General features: G+C 37.2%; 1 protein-coding gene and 1 long non-coding RNA gene across 4 annotated transcripts in view; one reads left to right on the plus strand and one right to left on the minus strand.

Annotated features, from left to right (window-relative positions):
• Positions 1-20406, minus strand: part of LOC101746734 (probable RNA-directed DNA polymerase from transposon BS) — a 43251-nt gene that overhangs the window by 9231 nt on the left and 13614 nt on the right. Inside the window, exons 2-3 of one of the 3 annotated variants that reach the window (XR_009973126.1) lie at positions 5557-11922; positions 5002-5102 (exon numbers count right to left, since the gene is read on the minus strand). The gene's annotated coding sequence lies outside the window, so the exon portion shown is untranslated. Of the gene's footprint in view, positions 1-5001; positions 5103-5331; positions 11923-20406 lie in introns of those variants that run through there. The other 2 variants (XR_009973127.1, XM_062668544.1) reach the window with 2 other exon arrangements.
• Positions 16-6783, plus strand: LOC101746450 (uncharacterized). The gene is made up of 3 exons (XR_210046.3): positions 16-877; positions 1241-5658; positions 6549-6783. It is a non-coding gene; the product is annotated as an uncharacterized LOC101746450 (long non-coding RNA).

The raw sequence follows: 20406 nt of genomic DNA on the forward strand, positions 1-20406 counted from the left end.
ATAAAATGAGAATCGTTTATTAATGTAACCGACCGAACCAGTTTCTGATTTTCATAGCATCAGAGCTACAAAAACTTAAACGGTTCGATATAAAAGATCAGTGTGACATCAGTGATCATATAATGCACTGTTTCTTTGGTCTATTAAATTCGGTATGATAAGCAGTAACGTTCACAGACAAGCACCTACTCACATAAGTTTATAACATTCACAGATTGTCATAGGTTGAATGATTTTGGTGATTGGATTAAATCGCATTGTAAAGTACATTTGAGTTAGGTACCAGTCATGCCAAAGAACAGTTGTTATGTCAAAAATATTGAGTTTTAAAATTCACGACTCAGGAAGAACGACATTCACGCTTAGATGCATAAGGGCTCAGATAGTCCATTGATAAATAAAGTCGGATTATCGTATGGTTCAGCGCAGGTACTTGAATTACTTGAGGCTATAATTCGTACCATACATTAGACTTCAAACGAATTTTGAATAAATTTTGATAAAATTGACGAAGAGAGAAAACCTGAATTAAAAACTAGATCGTAAGATAGAAATACAGTTAGGATTGAAGAAATAAAATTACATCAACATTGTGAGAAATACTGAAATGGTTTAAGACTCAATAAATACAGAGAATATTCGTAATCATACAATGGAGAAATGGACTCCATTTAAATAGCCGATAAATGGATCTGTCCACATCAATATTTATTAAAAAAAAAACCGTTTCTTTAGAGACTATAAATCGAAAACGAGATTTTTTACGATGGAATATAAAGTGAGATTCTGTTAGTTGATCTTGCATTTCTAATCCACGTTTCTATCACGATGTTGCTAAGCTATTTCTTTGTTTCATTATTATCAGCGACGCTAGCAGGTAAATGTTCTATTTATATTTATGAATAAATTAAAATGTATATAAATGTATTTAAACAAACACAAAAGTGGTACATAACTCGTTATATATATACTGTGATTTTTGGAATGAAGCTACATAGATACTTTTTATTATATTTATTTACTCACGATACTTTTATGATGTTTGAGAATAGCTGTTTTGAATTTTAAGCTAAAAGTTTCGTTGTCGTTGCGATATTTAAGCTATTTATCACCTATAATGTGTGAATGTGAATTTAGAATGCTTACATTTGACAATCACAGCATTCAATTTATTTATTTATATTTCGAAGTAATGCTTCAATTGCCAACATTATTCTAAGCCAATCGTTCTTCTTTTTAGGCCCTGTAAATACTCACGGACCAGTTTTACATTCGGCCCAAGTAAAAATTGATCGCCACGAGGCCCAAGCGATCCATACGAGTACCGGAGGCGGTGGAGTTTCAAGCGTAGCCGGTATTTCTTCAAGGAATGGCCGAGTGACGTCATACAGCGGGGTATACTCCCACTCTGACCTCGACACTCCAGCAGTCATAGCACGAGCAGACAGCAAGGACCTCAGTTCAAAAACATCTGATGGAAAACCTTTGTATATAACCAAGGAGATTGACAACGAGTTTACTAAAGGAACCGTCAAGATATCTCCCGGATCTGTATCGGTGACGTCAATTTCTAAATCGAGATCCGCTCCCGGCTCGGAATCTTGGAGGAACACTTTATTGATCCCAATGATGCCTATCATCTCCAACCCCTTCCTTCGCAGTTCTATCTCGACTTACGATCCGAGATTCAACCCGTGGTTCCCTCAAGAATTATACGGTAGCTCTACCCAGAAAACCGATAATAGATTCAGATCTAACCCCTTTTATCCAAATTTTTATACTTTTTACAATAATTGGCAATAAAAATTTGTATACGTACTACTTTAAATCTTAACTAACGAACTGGATTTGATTAATCGGTTGACAATTCTGACAATTTTATTTTAGAGCTTTCGTTAAAATGATTCATAAACAAAATAAAAATTTAATTTAAGATGTATTTTTTTAAATACAATTTCCTTTTAGCTTTTTTTTATTATGTTCATTAGGAATGTATAAATATTTAGTAGTATAAGTCAATAACACCGACTAATGTATTCGAAGAAAGGTTTTAAAGGTGGTATTTATGTTATCCTTGGCCAAGACTGTACGAAACTTGTCCGACAAGTTATTTTTATGTGACAACCAGTTGATATGTTGTATTGCTTAAAATACACACAGCAACAAGTCATAAGGATTCGCTTGAAGTCTCACTAGGGTCTTCTAGATTTTAGGTTCTGGATTAGTAGTGAGAGAGGATTACATACGAATGTGTTTTCCGTAGCATTTTTGTATTTTTTTTGTTTTCATTTACGAAAAAACGATATTCTGTAAATTAAAATTGTCTAAAAGAAAAACAATAAAAAAAATACTCTCTTGTCTATAAATAAAGGTTTGTCCATAAAATAAAGTGCTTACAAACACATTATCGCGCTGTTTTTCGCAAATTTCTCATTGTTGGTAGGGCCTACGTCCGCCACTATGTACGTAATGAGTCCTCTCTGCGAAGCACTGCTCTTACTAGATCTAGTGTTAGCAAATTTTCTCAGGTTGAGCCCGTGAGCTCACCTACCCGTCCGGCGTAGATGATAGGTAGAATAGGTAGGAAAAAAAGATGAGGCCACACGGGCCACCATCCTGCTGATTTCTAAGGAGGATAATGTGTTCCAGCTTGAAGACTGGGACAGCATTTCTATTATAGAACTGAGACTTAGAGCTCACGTCGTAAGACGAGTTGAATTTACGCGGTTTATTTCCATAGGCTTTGAAAACCACTAAACATTAAGTTTAAAAAAAAATCTGAATCAATTCAGTTTTTTTTTTTGCACGATTGGGTAACGAACATACAAATGCACATTTATATTATAATATTAGTCTATATATACTAAATTGAAATGGAAACAAATATGGCAACAGATGTAGGTTTAAAAGTCTCCAGCATGTGTCGCAATAAAGTAAACCTGTCCATCATATTAACGAAAGTTTCGCGACAAAAGTCATCATTTAACCTTGTATATTCTATCTATCAAATATGAGATTGAAGCATGCAAAATTTTAAACATTGTTATTAACCTTTTGAAATGAATATTATACTGACATATTACTACTACTGAGATACTACACCCAAAAACAATGTTCGCTATTTCCATTCTCGAAAACGAAAACAGATTGTTAGGTCTTAGAAGACAGCGTTAAAAGTGACATTCCATAAATTGTGGGTCCAAAACATTGTACGTTTCCAATAAAACATTGAAAAATGATAATTTTGCTTTGCGCGCGACGCAATATAATATCTCGATAGAACCCAGACTGAGTTGCCATATAATTTCAAATCAAATCAAATTAAATAAAAAAAAAATTATTCAACATAAATGAAAGTACATAGTTGTTGAACGTCAAAAGAACTACCGCCAAATTCACAAGAACTAGCCTCCGTCCTGAGAGGAATTGGCAAGAAACTCAGCGGGCATGTTTTTTTTTTTTTTTAATATTAGATTATTTTTTTAATATTAGATTTTTTTAAATATTCATTTTTACATGAATATAATAACATAACAATTATTACAATATTGAAATTCCCGGAGCGAGCAACTCATTCCCACTTTGTGCAATCTTCTATATTCTAATTGTGCTTTATATAGCCAGTTTTATTTCTTTTCACGCGAAACAACGGTATAGTTGTTGCAAAGTACGACTGCGCGCCGCTCTTAGTTGTGCGAGTGACCAATCTGTATACGCGTCAATGTAGGCTATATTATGTAGCCAATGTAGCTACTGAGCTAGCTATTAGCTGTAGCTACTGTACTGTAGCTGTAGCTATTAGCTGTAGCTAATGTAGCGCTCCGTCGGGTGCACACACTAACGAAAATGTGTATTTACGATTGCAACTACAAATAAAAGCCACGCGCGCTCGTATTTTGCAACAACTATAAAGCAATATGTTAAGTATTTAGGCTATAGTAAATACTTATTATATTATATGGGTGTATCTGAGACCATCGTAGGACTATTCCTCACGTCCTTACGGATCCATCAGATCCAATAACCTTTGCATTAGACGTCTTCAGCTCTAACACTAGGAGCAGGCTTAAGGACCCCGGTAACCGTACTCGTCGAACTCGACAGAGTTCGAAGTGCAACCTTGCCCATGCATCAGTTCACTGAGTTTCTCGCCGGATCTTCTCAGCGAGTCGCGATTCCGGGTAGATTCATTCGCGTAGCAGCTGCCCTTGAGTTGTTAGGTCTCCTTTGGAGGCGCTAAGACAGCTGATAGCAAATCCCACCCTTCCCGGCTGAACCTTTGACCGCCCACCTGTCCTGGTGAAACCGGAAAGGCCTCCGGGCCACCAGTAATCCCTCAGTCCTAAAAAAAATCCAAAAGTAATGGGCGATTATATTTAATACATTATTTTTGTTTTTTCTTCACATTAAGCTATATACTTTTCGTTTTCGGCTTAGCAAGCATCACACAGATCTATGTATTTACGAACGATTGCAAATTATCGCTACGCTCACCAACATAAGACCAACTTAAGATTGCAAACCGCTGCCCACTATTCTTTGACATTATGCAACTTGCGAAGCAGTGTGATTCTGCATTAGAAAAATATTATTTAAATATATTAATTGAATTAAAATGTAAGTCATCAGTGTTGATTGTCCCATCAGTATTCATGTGACATTCACTACTCAGATGATACATTGAAATATCTATTACTAATCGAACTATTTGTATGTTAAATGTAGGTAATTATCGTATAAACACATGGACGGTATCACGATAATTATCGTTCACAATGTAATTGCATATCATGTAGTAATAAATATTTATAAATAGTAATAAATAACTATACATATATTATTTTATTAATTTGATTTTCGAAATTACGGGTACTGTACCCCATTTTGTATGATTAAACAAAACATACGCCAACATATGTTTTGTAAATATGTTAGTTTATTCAAACTAGTTAGTTAGTTAGCTAGGTAGTTTATTCACACATTAAAACTAGTTTTAGTTACCTGGAGCCGCTGCGGTCATCGACGGTGCGTTTCCAGAGGTCTTTTTTGCCACGTACCATCCGGCTACGGAATGAGCTCCCCTCCACGGTGTTTCCCGAGCGCTATGACATGTCCTTCTTTAAAAGGGGGTTGTGGAGAGTATTAAGCGGTAGGCAGCGGCTTGGCTCTGCCCCTGGCATTGCTGAAGTCCATGGGCGACGGTTACCACTCACCATCAGGTGGGCCGTATGCTCGTCTGCCTACAAGGGCAATAAAAAAAAATTAGTCCGTCAATGATGATCGAATTAATTTCAAGCGTGATTGAACTTAAAAATAAACTTGTTTACCAACCGATTGAAGTGAGCTGTTGATTACAAATGACAAATTAAATATTATTATGTTCTATAACGAAAACAAAGCGTTAATTTTATTGAAAAATGTGTTTTTAATGCAAATGGCGCGTTTTTAAAATGCAAATGGCGCGTAATTTTTTTTTTTATTATAATCGCGCAGAATAGCCCTTCGGACACGTTTCAAACAGCCACGATCACTCCCGAGCGCAGTCTGCTTACGTACGCCTAACGATGCGACTACAACTGGTTTTGCTCCTTGCCGTTTCCGCTTGCCTTGTGCTTGGGGCTCCACAGCGGTCCACCTTGCAGGCTGGAAAGAGCATCAGTGAGTTATTTTATTTTGCGAACGTATAAAAATTCACTTATATTTATGTTAACATAATTTAATTTAAGCATCCGTTAAGTGATCGGTGTTCGAATTAATATCTAATATATAATAAAATAATAGAACATTTATTTAATTTAGAATAAATTTGTTGTTCGGACGACGGTGAGTGAATTTTCGAGAACGGTATCGCCGCTGTTATTTGAAATAACGCTACCGTGAACTCTTTGCCATCACCAAGTAAACGGATGTAAATTAGTCATTTTACGTTCACGACACGCCACCGACAAAATAAACTATGTTCTTTATGTTCTCTCTCTCTCTCTCTCTCTCTCTTGCTTGAATTCGAATTTACTGAACACAGTTTCACAAAAAAAAGAAAAAAAAAAAGATTGGTTAAGTTAATGTTCAACAAGCTGTCTATTTTTGCCGCGATACAGTCATGCGTTCGTGCTTGAAGCGTGGAACAGCTTTAAACCATTTAATTGTAACCTAGGCTTTATGTCTCAAGGTCAATGACCTGCGCAACTGCATGGACGTAGTGATGCCTGTGGGCGCTAACCACCACTCTAAGTAGATCATGAGATAGTTTATCGTCGATAATATTATAAAGAGGAAAGATTTGTTTGTTTGTTTGTTTCGAATAGGCTCCGAAACTACTGGACTGATTTGAAAAATTATTTTTCCATTAGAAGCTGACATTGTCCCTGATGAACATAGGCTACTTTTTTAATTTTTTTTTATTTTTTTTTTTTGGTTTCATGTGTGTTTTAATGTTTCCGAAGCGAAGCGAGGGCGGGTCGCTAGTTTATCGATAAATTCATTAAAAAAGGCAACAACGTTTTTTAAAAACTTTTTAAATAGAAGAATGTTTTTATTTGGCATTTCAGATTCCGACACTCAGCCATTTGTAGAGGAGGTCGTTGTGGAGTCTGTGCTGCAAGTTAGGAGTCCATCAGCTGGAAGGCAAGCGCGGGTCAACACTCAAAACAATCTACACGACGGAGCGAGAGTCGCCGAAGCAAAGAACAAATGATTTTGAACTTTGTTAACTAAGCATAAATGTGAAATTTCTGTGTGAAAATCCACAACGGATTTTAATATGAAAATCACTGTCTCCACAAATGTTTGTTGTATTATTTCTTTTTTTGTATTGTTGTTGAAAAAATAGTTACTGGTGGTAGGACCACTTGTGAGTCCGCACGGGTAGGTACCACCACCCTGCCTATTTCTGCCGTGAAGCAGTAATGCGTTTCGGTTCGAAGGGTGGGGCAGCCGTTGAAACTAAACTGAGACCTTAGAACTTATCTCTTAAGGTGGGTGGCGCATTTACGCTGTAGATGTCTATGGGCTCCAGTAACCACGTATTACCAGGTGGGCTGTGAGCTTGTCCACCCATTTCAACAATAAAAAAAATAAAAATAACCTTTGTTTACGATCTTTGTTATACTGAGTTTATTGTGTCGCATTATCCCAAGTCACGGCTAGGTGAACGGAATGAAAATCGAATAGTAAGTAGTCATCGTGGCCTAAAGAATAAGACGGCCCGGTGAATTCATATATTATGTAGGTAGATATAACTGTGCCCGCGTTCGAATCCCGCGGATGGCTACAAATTTTTCTAATTATAAATGTACCTAATACGAACAATTCCCACGATAAAGGAAAAATAATAATATCGTCTATAAAAATACGGAAAACATTGTAATTGCATTCATTAATGGTGGGCGTCTTGTGAACCATTACGTCTAGATGTGAAAACCCTGCTTATTTCAGTCGCGAAAAGTAATGTGTTCCGATTTGATAGTACCAACCATTATAGTATAGAATAGAAAATAAGTCTTATGTCTCAAGATTGCTGGCGTCATTTACTTTATTGATGTCTATAATCTCCAATAACCATTAAAGATTAGTTGGCCCTAAGCTCATTCACCATTCAAAGTATTGTAACCAATTCTAACCTAAAAACGAGAGTTACTATCACTTCTTCTGCGACGAAGCAGGAATGTCCCGGCTTGAAAGACGGACAGTCATTGTACAGTGTCCAATTGAAAAAAAAAAAACCTTGACGTGCTGCAAAAACGTTCACTTAAGTGAATCGTAGGGCTCGTTCTGCACATAACTTATTCAACAGCTTCAAGATACGATTTTCTCCTGTAACTATTGTAGGTGCTAACTTAGAATAGAGATAGAAGAAAGAAGAAGAAGAAAGAAAATGGATAGAATAGTTCAACGGGAACAAAATACAAGGAGATCCCGAATGTCGTGCAATGAACGTCCAGTGGTTAGGGTCAATGGCCGCTATATGGACGAACTGCGCTGGGATATTTCTTTTGTTGTCACTTCGCTTTCAATTGAATCTAAAGAAACAAAAGACGTTTGGGCCTTGGGTACGGGAACAGGCCTATTGTTCAATTTTATCAACTGCGAGCTCCTTAACGAAGGAGACTAGCTGAGGTGAATTTATTGTATGTACCTATAGCGAAATTCTGAAAAATCTATAGTTATATTTATACGGCTATACGATATTTTCAAAATAATTTTGGATAAATATAAGTTCCAACAAGATGTCATTCACGACACCAGGTTAAAGCCCCCTGAGCTCACCTATTAATCTAGCATAAACCCTCGAAGTCGCTAGTATAAGTAGGGAAAAAAATGTCATGCACACAAACCTCTCGCAATCAAAACCACTAAGAAAACCACATAATATTTGCATCAATATTGATTATATTATACTCAATTACCAAATTATTCACTTTTTTGGTCCCTGCTTTTCAAAAAAAGTAGAATATTTGACTGCGCTTATATTTGGCTTAGCCACAATATTCACTGTTTTAAACATTCTAGTTTAAAATGGTAGAATGCAATTTAGTACTAAATCTTTCTTAATTAAATTAATCATTCCGTATTAGCCTTTAAGTACTAAGTAATCAATAAAGAATATTATAAATCACTAGAACGTATTGGACAAATAAAAAAATAAAAAAAATAAGTATGGTGTCGTGGGACACCGGATAGGAACGAAGTTCCTTATTATAAAAATATTAATTTTAAGTTCTATTCGAGGTATAAAGAAAATAAAACTGGAGGTTTCGTAACAACCCACGGTCATTCGGTAACGTGTGAACTTATGGGGGTCCATTTCATTCACGGTTGTTTGCATAAGAGTTAGTGTATTGTGCAGACGAACGCTCTGACATCGTGGTCAATGAATGATAAAAAAATATGTTATTTTTTGTACGTTATTACAAAGTTAAGTCGTACACTGTGTGCATTACTAATTTGTACTTTATTACAAAGTTAGTCGTACACTGTGTGCATTACTAATAAAAATCTTACGTTACGGACGTTTTTTCCTGGTTATGGTACTAGCCCGAGAGCCCGTGGGATCTACCTGTATGTATTTGACCAGACCTGAATTTTCGTACATTGAGACCCCTATACCTACCATGCATGAGGTGGGGACTCACTAAGCTCAAAGTGGTCGACGCGCCGAGCGCTCAGGTAGGACAGGTACCGATTTTGACGGATTTTAAATCCATTTGACCACGTCTGCCGTTTTGAAATTTTGAAAATATATGATTATTATTATCGGAAAATAAGAATGGCAGACCATTATCGCGCATTTTACTTTGTGGCAGACCACTTTGAAAATGCTAAATTGCATTGAAAATGCAAAATTTTGAAAGTAATTGACTAGATCTGCCATTGATTTAATAATATGTTGTTTATTATAGTCTTAAAAACTTATATTGATCACGGCAGACCTCTACATTGCGTACATACATCAACATATAATAAAATCTTAGCTACTACCCGGCCAGATGTATATTATGTTTTCCGTTCACTGTTTTAGAGGAATATAATTTACTTGCGATTTACTTTAGCAATGTATTTACCGAAATTAATATTTTTTTATATTATATATACTAAACTTCATTAGTTAGACAATTAAGAAGTGAATTTTTTATGGAATAATTATAAATAATACGGTACAATGCTGATCAAAAAAGAATTCAATTCCTCATTTTTATTTCGTCAAGACAAAATTTAAAAGTGTTAAATCAGTTAAAAAAATATATCATGCATGCATTACATATTATATATATATATATCAATCTTCATTCATCATCATCATCATCGGAGTCATCTTTATCGTTAGGCGACTCGTCTTCATCAACCATTGAATCGAATACTGCAAAAATAAAACATAAATTGTAAAATGAACGTAAATTCATCTGAACATGTTCGAGAAAGAATTGTTATCAACTTACCAGGAACATTGGTGATTAAGTCACTCACAAAATATGGAAGTTGGTCACCTTCGAACCCTTTGAAGGCATATATGTTGTCCTGCTCAATCCAACCATACTCCAATGGGTCTAAAGTTGTCAGTTGCTTTTTGTAAGCATTTCTCCAAATAGAAGAAATATAGTGGGCCCTCAAAAGTTGTTGATAAAGCTCACTCTTATGCGGTGGTATTGAGCTTGCCTCAAATTTTTGATTTTTTTTCTATAATTTTCATTGATGTCTGAATATTTATAGTTGCTAACGAATAGCTGGAACCTTCCATCATCTACATCACTAGATTTTTTGGCATTGTATAGCTGGCAAGTTAAATGTTGAATGATAAAAATGAGGAATTGAATTATTTTTTGATCAGCATTATACCGTATTATTTATAATTATTCCATAAAAAATTCACTTCTTAATTGTCAAACTAATGAAGTTTAGTATATATAATATAAAAAAATATTAATTTCGGTAAATACATTGCTAAAGTAAATCGCAAGTAAATTATATTCCTCTAAAACAGTGAACGGAAAACATAATATACATCTGGCCGGGTAGTAGCTAAGATTTTATTATATGTTGATGTATGTACGCAATGTAGAGGTCTGCCGTGATCAATATAAGTTTTTAAGACTATAATAAACAACATATTATTAAAACAATGGCAGATCTAGTCAATTACTTTCAAAATTTTGCATTTTCAATACAATTTAGCATTTTCAAAGTGGTCTGCCACAAAGTAAAATGCGCGATAATGGTCTGCCATTCTTATTTTCCGATAATAATAATCATATATTTTCAAAATTTCAAAACGGCAGACGTGGTCAAATGGACTTAAAATCCGTCAAAATCGGTACCTGTCCTACCTGAGCGCTCGGCGCGTCGACCACTTTGAGCTTAGTGAGTCCCCAATTCATGCATGGTAGGTATAGGGGTCTCAATGTACGAAAATTCAGGTCTGGTCAAATACATACAGGTAGATCCCACGGGCTCTCGGGCTATACCCCTCCGCATCGTCCCATAAGGAACTTCGTTCCAAAACAAAACAAAATGTAATCAATTAGCAAAACATAAAAGTAAAGTATTCTCTGCTCATATCTTTTGGCTCGGCATTTATGTTCAGGCGCTAAAATACAAATTCTTTTTAAGTTTTATTTGATAGTTTCGGGCATTCATGAGTAGATATTCTTTTTATAGCCAATGTAGGCAGATGTGCATATGTCCTATGTAATGGTGAGCAGGTATGGTATTTCATGGGCGTCAGCTATGCCAGAGACAGAGCTAAGCCGTTACTTGCAAACCACCAGGCTTTTGAGAAATTTTCTTTTCCTTTTTTTTATTGCTCAGATGGATGGACGAGCTCACAGCCCACCTGATGTTAAGCGGTTACCGGAGCCCATAGACATCTACAGCATAAGTGCCGACAGCCACCTTGAGATATAAGTTCTAAGATCTCAGTATAGTTACAACGACTGCCCCACCCTTCAAACCGAAACATTACTGCTTCACGGCAGAAATAGGCATGACGGTGGTACCTATCCGTGCGGACTCACACAGTGGTGGTGGTGGTCTGGTGTTAATTATTTACCGAAGCCGCCATGCCGTCATCACCTTGAGACGACAGATAGGCAACAGGTCATAGAAATCTAGATGGCTCTCAGTAGGCCCAGTTGTGAAGGATATACATTCGACAAATAAATTTTAAAATTCCCTAAGCAGGCCCTAACCGTCCCGCTGAACGAGGGAACCGGTGGTCGTGTCACTGGCGGCCGCCGGTCCGGCGTCCGTGGGACGGTGGGATGGATGTAATGTGCTCTGCGTCAACCCTGTCCCGCCGTTTCAATAGCCTCGACTGGGCTCCGGCCCGGTCCGAGGTAGGGCGCCGGTTGTGAGCGGCAGGAGTTTTTAGTGAGGTTCAACTCCCACATACCCCACCTGCCGCGCGGGTGGGAATCCGGTGATTTTCACCTGTGGAAAAAAAAATTAAAATAAAAAACCCTAACTTAATCACTAATTTATTATTTTAATCGTATAATTTTGCCGCTTCGATGATGCTTTACAGTTTCCGTGATCACGGACGACTAAATCGTTATTCGTCGACATTTGATTATTGTGGTAGCTTTTGCCTGTATTTTTGAGCAACGGCACGGCTGTGTCCTTAGCATTGTGACTTCTATGAGCGACTATTGCGACGACTTCAACCACTTTCTGTATTATATGCTTGTCTACCCACAAAGGCAATTAACAAATAAATTATAGTTTAAAAAACTAAGAAAATACGCTTTTATAGAAAATCCAACTAAAAATAGAAAATAAATTTTAATAAATATGAATTACACGCTTGAATTAAACCCAGGCTTTTTTTACAATAAAATCTATTTTTCTCACACTATTTTTAATTCAAATTAGTTTTTTTAAAACTATAATATTATTTATTTTTCATTTTTTAGTTGAATTTCAATTTTTTCAATATTTTTTTTAATATTGAATTGTCATCGGTCCGTAATAAATATACCTAATTTCGAGTTAATCAGACGTTTTAAAGGGGATCAAAATCATGTTCAAAGATTCCGTTACAAACATAATCTGAAGCTAATAAAAGCGTATTAAAGAATTTTTTTTAAACAAAATATCTTTGACATTTAAGTTTCTTTGCCCACAAAAATAACTAACAGTAACGTAAATTATGTGTCACTCTATCCCATTGATCAAAGACCATAAAAACGAATCTAGTTATTTGGATTTTTATTTATTTCATACGCCCACTTACAATCTAATGATTCAGTGTCCATTGACGACTTTGATTGTTTTTTGTAGTATCTTTACTTATAAAAAGACTAATAGGTACGTATTTTTGTATATACTTACATTTTATATTTTATAGCCTTAATTCTTGATTTAGGGTACACACTCCAAAACAGTGTTGCAAGCTAAAAAAACTATTCTTTAAGTTTTTTAGTGATCCATTCGAAATGCAATTCGCAATGGACCAACATAAGTACCGCAAGCCAAGTGATTTATCTCTCTAGAGACAACATCAAAATGTTAAATGACCGTGGTTATCAAACAAAGAAGCGAAAAATCAGCAACAATGTAGCGATCCACAAGTTCATTAAAAAAAAAGAATTATTTTTCTCCGGTCGACTTTTACGACGATTCCTTGTAATAAGTGCGAACGTATGCCAACAGAATTACAACTCAACGTAGGTACGTCGAACAAAAGCATTGTTTTATTCAGGATCTCATGTAAATTAACATACATCCTTTAACCGTGCCGAAATTTACGATTGAGAATATATATTTTTTAATACGAATAAAATACAAGATTAATTGTCGATAACTGTGAAGGTTGTATAAAGGCTTAACCCGGTTTTTTAGTGGATGCTCTCAGTAATTCCAACCTCAATGCAACAATCGTCTTAATGTCTTTGAATGGTTGAAGAGTTTCATTTGCATTAAGTTGGCAACTGATTGCACGCAAAAAAATTGATCTCACAATCAACTCACTAAAATGACATTTTCTCAACATCACAAATACCAAATACAAGAAATAGAATTAATAGGCAAAAACATTTAACTTTTTAATTTCTTTAATGTCCGGTAAGATATGTTTATTTTGAAGCTTTAGTGTCAACAAAATGTCAAAAATAAAACCGTTTTTTTTTTCTCTAAAGAAATATAAAAACAAAACATTAGAAAATATTATTTTCTGTTTAGTATGGTTTATTTTCCGTGTGCCATTTTAATGTTTTTCGCGGGAGGACGTCCTCGAAGCCTACCTGATTTGAAAAGGTTACATGACCTCATAGATACTGCCCAGTTTCAGACATGACATCAAAGCCTCAAATATATTACCTCTTTCGGTCCAAACCCAACGCAAGACTAGTCCTCATGTATGTGACAAGATAATCTGACATTCAAATCACTTGAAAGATAAACGGCCTGTCGATTTGGCTTCGATTCAATTGTAAATCGTCCCAGTCGAGATATCGGATTTGTTTATGGCGTTGGATTCAATACGATGCCAGAGTCACCTGTCCTTCATCTGTATTTACTGTGTATACACAAAGTGTGTACTGAGTTTATGCCCAAGGAATTCTCAACAGGTCATCCAAGGACGGCATAGAGCGCTGTGGTAGATCCAATGCAAATTAATTAATTGTTTCATAAAATTTTATTGATACGTGAAACGTGTCTAGACCAATACCGTCTTTACCATAAGGGCACACGGGGCCCGTGCCCAGGGGCCCCATTCTCAGGGGGCCCCGAAGGACCGACAATTTGGTTACCAATTGTAGTCGAGAGCGGTCATTTTCGCAGCTTAAGAGAATAAAAAATGAATTGCGAAAAAACAATGTTACAAGAACGGCTGAGTAATTTGTCAACTATGAGCATAGAAAGTGATATCCTTCAAAAAATTGACTTTAAAGATATAATGGAATATTTTGCTCAACAGAAATCCCGAAAGAAACCGTAACCATCGTAATCGTAACCAAAAAACCAGCAGCATTCTAATATAATTAATATTATTATATCATACTGTATTTGATTACCTATAATAAATGGTCATACTCAGTAAAAAAATGTTATTATAATTCGCTTTTTTTACTTTCCAAAAGGGCCTCAAATTCTTGTGTGCCCAAGGGCCCCAGCCTAGTTTAAGACGTCCCTGGTCTAGACACACACACAGGCAGATATACAATAAGGTTTTTTTTATTGATTACAGTATATTATTTACCACTGTAGTGCCTACACCCACCATTAAAGTTTCCATAAAATAATTAATGTACAGACACCGTTTCATTACAATTTTATTGTATTATTTATAGATTTAAGATAGAAATAGAACGATAGCAATATGTGTTTTATACTGTTTTATTATGTGTAAGCATAAAATATTTCAATATTTTATATATTCTCATTATTTAGATATTATGTAAAATATGCAACACACCTAATAATATCAAAATGTAGATTTGATAGTACAAAAAATGTACATAATAATATTATTATACAATAACTTTACACAACAAATTCACATGACACATAACAAGATAAAATGCCTTTTTCTGAAAGGTTTCAGGTACTACATTCAAAAGAACTTGCTGAATCTTTGTCTGACTTTCTTGACAATTCTCCTCTGTGATGAAACTGTATTCAGAATCGGTGAAAAAGTCATAATTGTGCAGATGCGTCCCTGAAGATGTGGTGAAAATAATTGTATGTCTTCAAATTGACATTTTTAATTTTTTTTAATGAAATAATTTTAATGAAAAAAGCATTTCGAGATACAGGCTAGCTGATTACAGAAAAACAATTTTTAGTGAAAAAAATGTTTTTATTCTCAAAACTTTTATTCCAATATGTTTGGCACTTTTGTTATAATTTACTTGATAACCTCAAGGACTTTTTGGCGGGAATGTGAGGAGCGAAGTTGTGTGTTTTATTTTGCTTTCTTCAGGGTTAAATATGTAATACTGGTGGTAGGACCTCTTGTGAGTCCGCGCGGGCGGGTACCACCACCCTGCCTATTTCTGCCGTGAAGCAGTAATGCGTTTCGGTTTGAAGGGTGGGGGAGCCGTTGTAACTATACTTGAGACCTTAGAACTTATATCTCAAGGTGGGTGGCGCATTTACGTTGTGGATGTCTATGGGCCCCAGTAACTACTTAACACCAGGTGCGCTGTGAGCTCGTCCAACCATCTAAGCCATAAAAAAAAACGGTGGTTTATTAACTGTTAAGTATCTGTGAAAGTGCACAAAAGTGGGAAATTAAACAAAGCCGTTGAACGTAGCTTCTCAGGATCCTCCAAAAAGTCCACTGAAAAAGGCTCAGTAAATAACTACCATTTTACTGTAATTGTATTTCATTCCATATCATCTCATCTCATTTCATTTTATTTCACTACATAATATCATTTTTCATATTATTATAAAAAAATAATATAAAACATTAGGCTGTATGTTATGATACCTATGCCATTGTAGTTGGAAAAAGTACTACTACTATTGATAACCTCACAACACGTTTCTAATTTTGCTATAGATAGGTAATACACATAAACTAGCTTTTACTCAAAGCATGAAGATAGTCAGGACTTGAACACTGTTAAGATTTTTTTTTATTGTTTTGATGGGTGGACGAGCTCACAGCCCACGTGGTGTTAAGTGGTTACTGAGTACTGGTAAGAGCCCATAGACATCCACAACGTAAATGCGCCACCCACCTTGAGATATAAGTTCTAAGGTCTCAAGTATAGTTACAACGGCTGCCCCACCCTTCAAACCGAAACGCATTACTGCTTCACGGCAGAAATAGGCAGGGCGGTGTTACCCACCCGCGCGAACTCACAAGAGGTCCTACCTCCAGTAAAAAAGACTCATAGTTTTGTTTTTCGATATCTTCTCTATTTATAACAATCCTTGTGGTTTATAACAATATTTTCAGAAATATTGTACCTACTTATTGTAGCGCATAAAAAATGTTTTAGATGAACGGGTGACATTGATTAAATATCACTGCTAATTTTTTTTTTAAGGCAACGTCTCCCCTTCCTTTATTTGAATATCGTCTTAATGTCATTACCTAGAAGCGCTTATATGATCAATTAATTATCAAAAAATAACGATAGCGATTTTTTTAGAAATATTTAACATAGTATCTGAAACTGGACCATTCTAAACAAACAAAAAATAATCAGATCTAATTTTGTACTATCAACGCCCGCATCGCAACGCAACGATTTTCGCAAAATCACTTGCTGAACAAAAGTAAATCAACGCATATTCAACATAATTCAATCAACGTACTGATCTAATAAATCTACATTAATATTGCATCGAAAACGGCGCGGCGCCGGATTTGTTCTCTGAAAAGGTCAAAGTTGCATCGATATTTTAAGCTATTTAAAAACACATTTTATGCACTAACCGAATGAAATCGTTGAATACTAATCTATCTGACGGCAGACTAAGATATTTTATTGTACCAATCCCTTACTAAGAGAACGAAAAATTAGGCTCAACTAAGAAAAATCAACAATAACTTCCTTAAATTATTGTGTTCTTTTTGAGCTTCTTAAGACGAATTACGTAAACGATAATAAAGTAACAAGATTCATAATAAAAATGTCAAATTAGGAACAAACGATTCTTATTTTACGTCTCTTGAACAGTTTTTATGTCTGAAAAAAAAAACGAGAATAATTTGAAATTCTACAAAAGTCATGACCAATTTAAAACGCGTGAATTATCTTTTATATGTTGGCCCGACGTTATTTATAAGCGTTGGAAACTACCGCTCGTTGCCGGCTTTCGGTAAAACACATGCAAAATGTGTTAGTTCTCGATTCGGTAATGTATTCAGTGTTGTGCTTCGGTAACATAGCGAAGAGCGGCGCACGCGCGACGAATAACGTACTACGTGAGTACACGGATTAATATTATACAGGCTGTTATTTTTTATTATTATTAAAAAAAAAAAACTAGTAAATTAAACTGAAGTACTTTTGAAATCTTCGGGCACATCACTCGTAATGAGGACTCCATTGAGCGGTTGGTGGTGCAAGGGAAAGTCGAGGGCAAAAGATCTCGCGGACGATCTCCAACACGATGGACCGACCTCATAAAATCTGTGACTCACTTCAACATAAACGATTGCTCTCACTCTGCGAAACACCGTGCCACATGGCGTCGCATCGCGAGAGCATCGGTATCGCAGGATGCGACTGATGCATGACCACGACCACTCTGTCAATCGTGTACGAATAGGAAGAAGACTTTTGAAGAAGATTTGACCAGATAAGCTCTACTCTCAACTCTCCACGTTGCCGCACAGCCAAGGATAAGCAGGAGTGGCGCAGGATAATACAGGAGAAAATTATTAAAGCAGGGAACGACCCTCAGCATTGATGAGGAATTTGTAATAACTTACATTAAGACGCGAACCTCTACGATTAAAGATTAGAGGACAGTGTTGTTATAATTTAGCCGGGTTAATAGCTAATAGCTAGCTCAATTCAATAGCTAATAGCGCATTTTTAATTACCATCTTAAACTTTAGGATCATTTCTGGTGTCGTTATGGAGTGTCTCTGCGACCCAGGCCTCCGGAGTAAGAAGCCTCCTATTGCTTATCGTCTCTAGAACACACTGTCAAGTTACGGTCTACCGCGGAGTAGTCTTCGCAAGCTTCATTTAAAGAAGGACATGTCATAGCGCTCGGGAAACACCGTGTAGGAGAGTTCATTCAGGGCTGGGTTTTTATTGGTGGTAGGGCCTCTTGTGAGTCAGCATGGGTAGGTACCACCTCCCTGCCTATTTCTGCCGTGAAGCAGTAATGCGTTACGGTTTGAAGGGTGGGGCAGCCGTTGTAACTATACTAATGGTTTTTCCTGGTGGTAGGACCTCTTGTGAGTCCGCACGGGTAGGTACCGCCACCCTGCCTATTTCTACCGTGAAACAGTAATGCGTTTCGGCTTGAAGTAGCAGTGGCAGCCGTTGTAACTATACAGAGACCTTAGAACTTATATCTCATGGTGGGTGGCGCATTTAAGTTGTAGATGTCTATGGGCTCCAGTTACAAGCAATAAAAAAAGACAAAAATATGTCTGGAAATGCACTGGTAATTAATGCAACGGTTCCAGATAGTATGAATGACCTCTGCTCCGGTAGAGGGAGGTGTGACCGCGTAACAGACCCTTAATCCATCTTTTTTTTTTTTTTTTTTCTACCTATGCTGATAGCCTTGAGAGGCTATTTCAGCTTCGCCCTAACGTTTGTAGGTGAGCTCGCGGGGCTCAACCGGAGAGTTGCTAACACTGACCCTAGCAAGAGCAGTGCTTCGCAGAATCTACCACCGGATCGGAAACGCGACCCACTGAGAAGATCCGGCGAGAAACTCAGTGGGCTGTGTCTATGGGTTAGTTCGCTCGTCGAGCCCTTCGTCGCAAGCGACGGGTTCGACGAGGACGGTGACCGGTGCTTGTGGTGCCTAAAAGCACCGTTAATGGATCAGGAGGATCCGTAATGACGTGCTTTGGGCGACGTCGACGGTTTACCATTCGGTCTACTGGGTCGGGTATGTAATTTCCAGTGGCTACGATGAGAGGGTTCTCATGTCGTGCCGCCTTCTCAAAATGGCGCAGCGATGCCGACTGTAGATACTTACTAAATGAGTCGAGCTCCAGGTCATCGTGGAGATCCACATTCCTAAGGAACCATGGCGCTCCGACGGCTTTCCTGCAGAATCGTGATTGAATAACCAATTCATTCAATTGGATTTCAAGTGGGTGCGGGCTGCGTGAACGAACACTACGCTTGCATACGTCATGACGGGGCGTATACAAGTTTTGTAGAGAGTTACCTTATTGCGGAGGGACAGTTTGCTTCGACTACAAAGCATTGGATAGAGTCGTCCTAGAATAAACGCGGCGCGGTCGCGTACCGTTTTTATATGGGGACGGAATGTTATCCCTCTGTCGAGGGTGACGCCTAGATATTTGACCTTCGAGACCCACGGTATGGGCTGGCCAAAGAGAGTGATGGGACTAACGGCGGAGGTGTTTGCGCGCCTACTACGGAGTGGGATGCTCGAAGTGATGTTCGGAGGGCGACCCCTTTTGAAGAGCACCGCTGCGCTTTTCGTGGGGTTGATGTCAATTCGCCACTTCCGGAACCACTGTCCCATGGTGGCTACTGCGATCTGGAGTCGCCGATGAAGCAGCGACATCTTCCTACACGAGTAGTAGATAGCCGTGTCATCGGCGAAGAGCGCTAGATGGGTCTCCGGAGACCGGGGTATATCATTGATATACAAACTAAATAATAACGGGGAGAGCGGGGAGCCTTGCGGGACTCCGGCAGTTAGTTGACGGGGACGAGAACGAGTTCCCTCTACTCGATATCGAAACAAACGGTTTGACAAGAAGTCTCGTATGAATAACCCATCTGAATAGCGACAATTTCCTCAGATGTACTTCATTGTTAATAAGCACAATAATACCACCAACACTCATACCAGCCTGTGTAAAACTAACCTCGATATATCTATATAGCATCACCCATAATAGAACATCATGTAGAACGAACAAATTTGCCGAATAATACCATATTTGAATACAATCAGTTGCCTACAAGCAGTTTTAAATTAAGTAAGTTCCTAATTCTAAGTACCTACGTATAATTCGAATAGTTTTGAGCTTATGATAAATTCTCGTGCCGGTGGATTTGATACGATAATATTCTGTTAAGTATTTTATCGCAACATACGCTTATGTGACATCGACTTTACGAAGCTCCTATTATTATTACCCCGACATCCACCCGTTTCTGTCTTAGTACCTATCATCGCAATATTTTCCTTCCTACGCTTTCCTCTAACCTCTATATTGAGTACGAATGAGTATTGTCAGGCACCATAATCTCACACCGCCGTCTGGTTTATTTCTGTGGT

The sequence above is a fragment of the Bombyx mori genome, chromosome 5 (genome assembly GCF_030269925.1).
Source record: "Bombyx mori chromosome 5, ASM3026992v2".
NCBI lineage: Eukaryota > Metazoa > Arthropoda > Insecta > Lepidoptera > Bombycidae > Bombyx > Bombyx mori.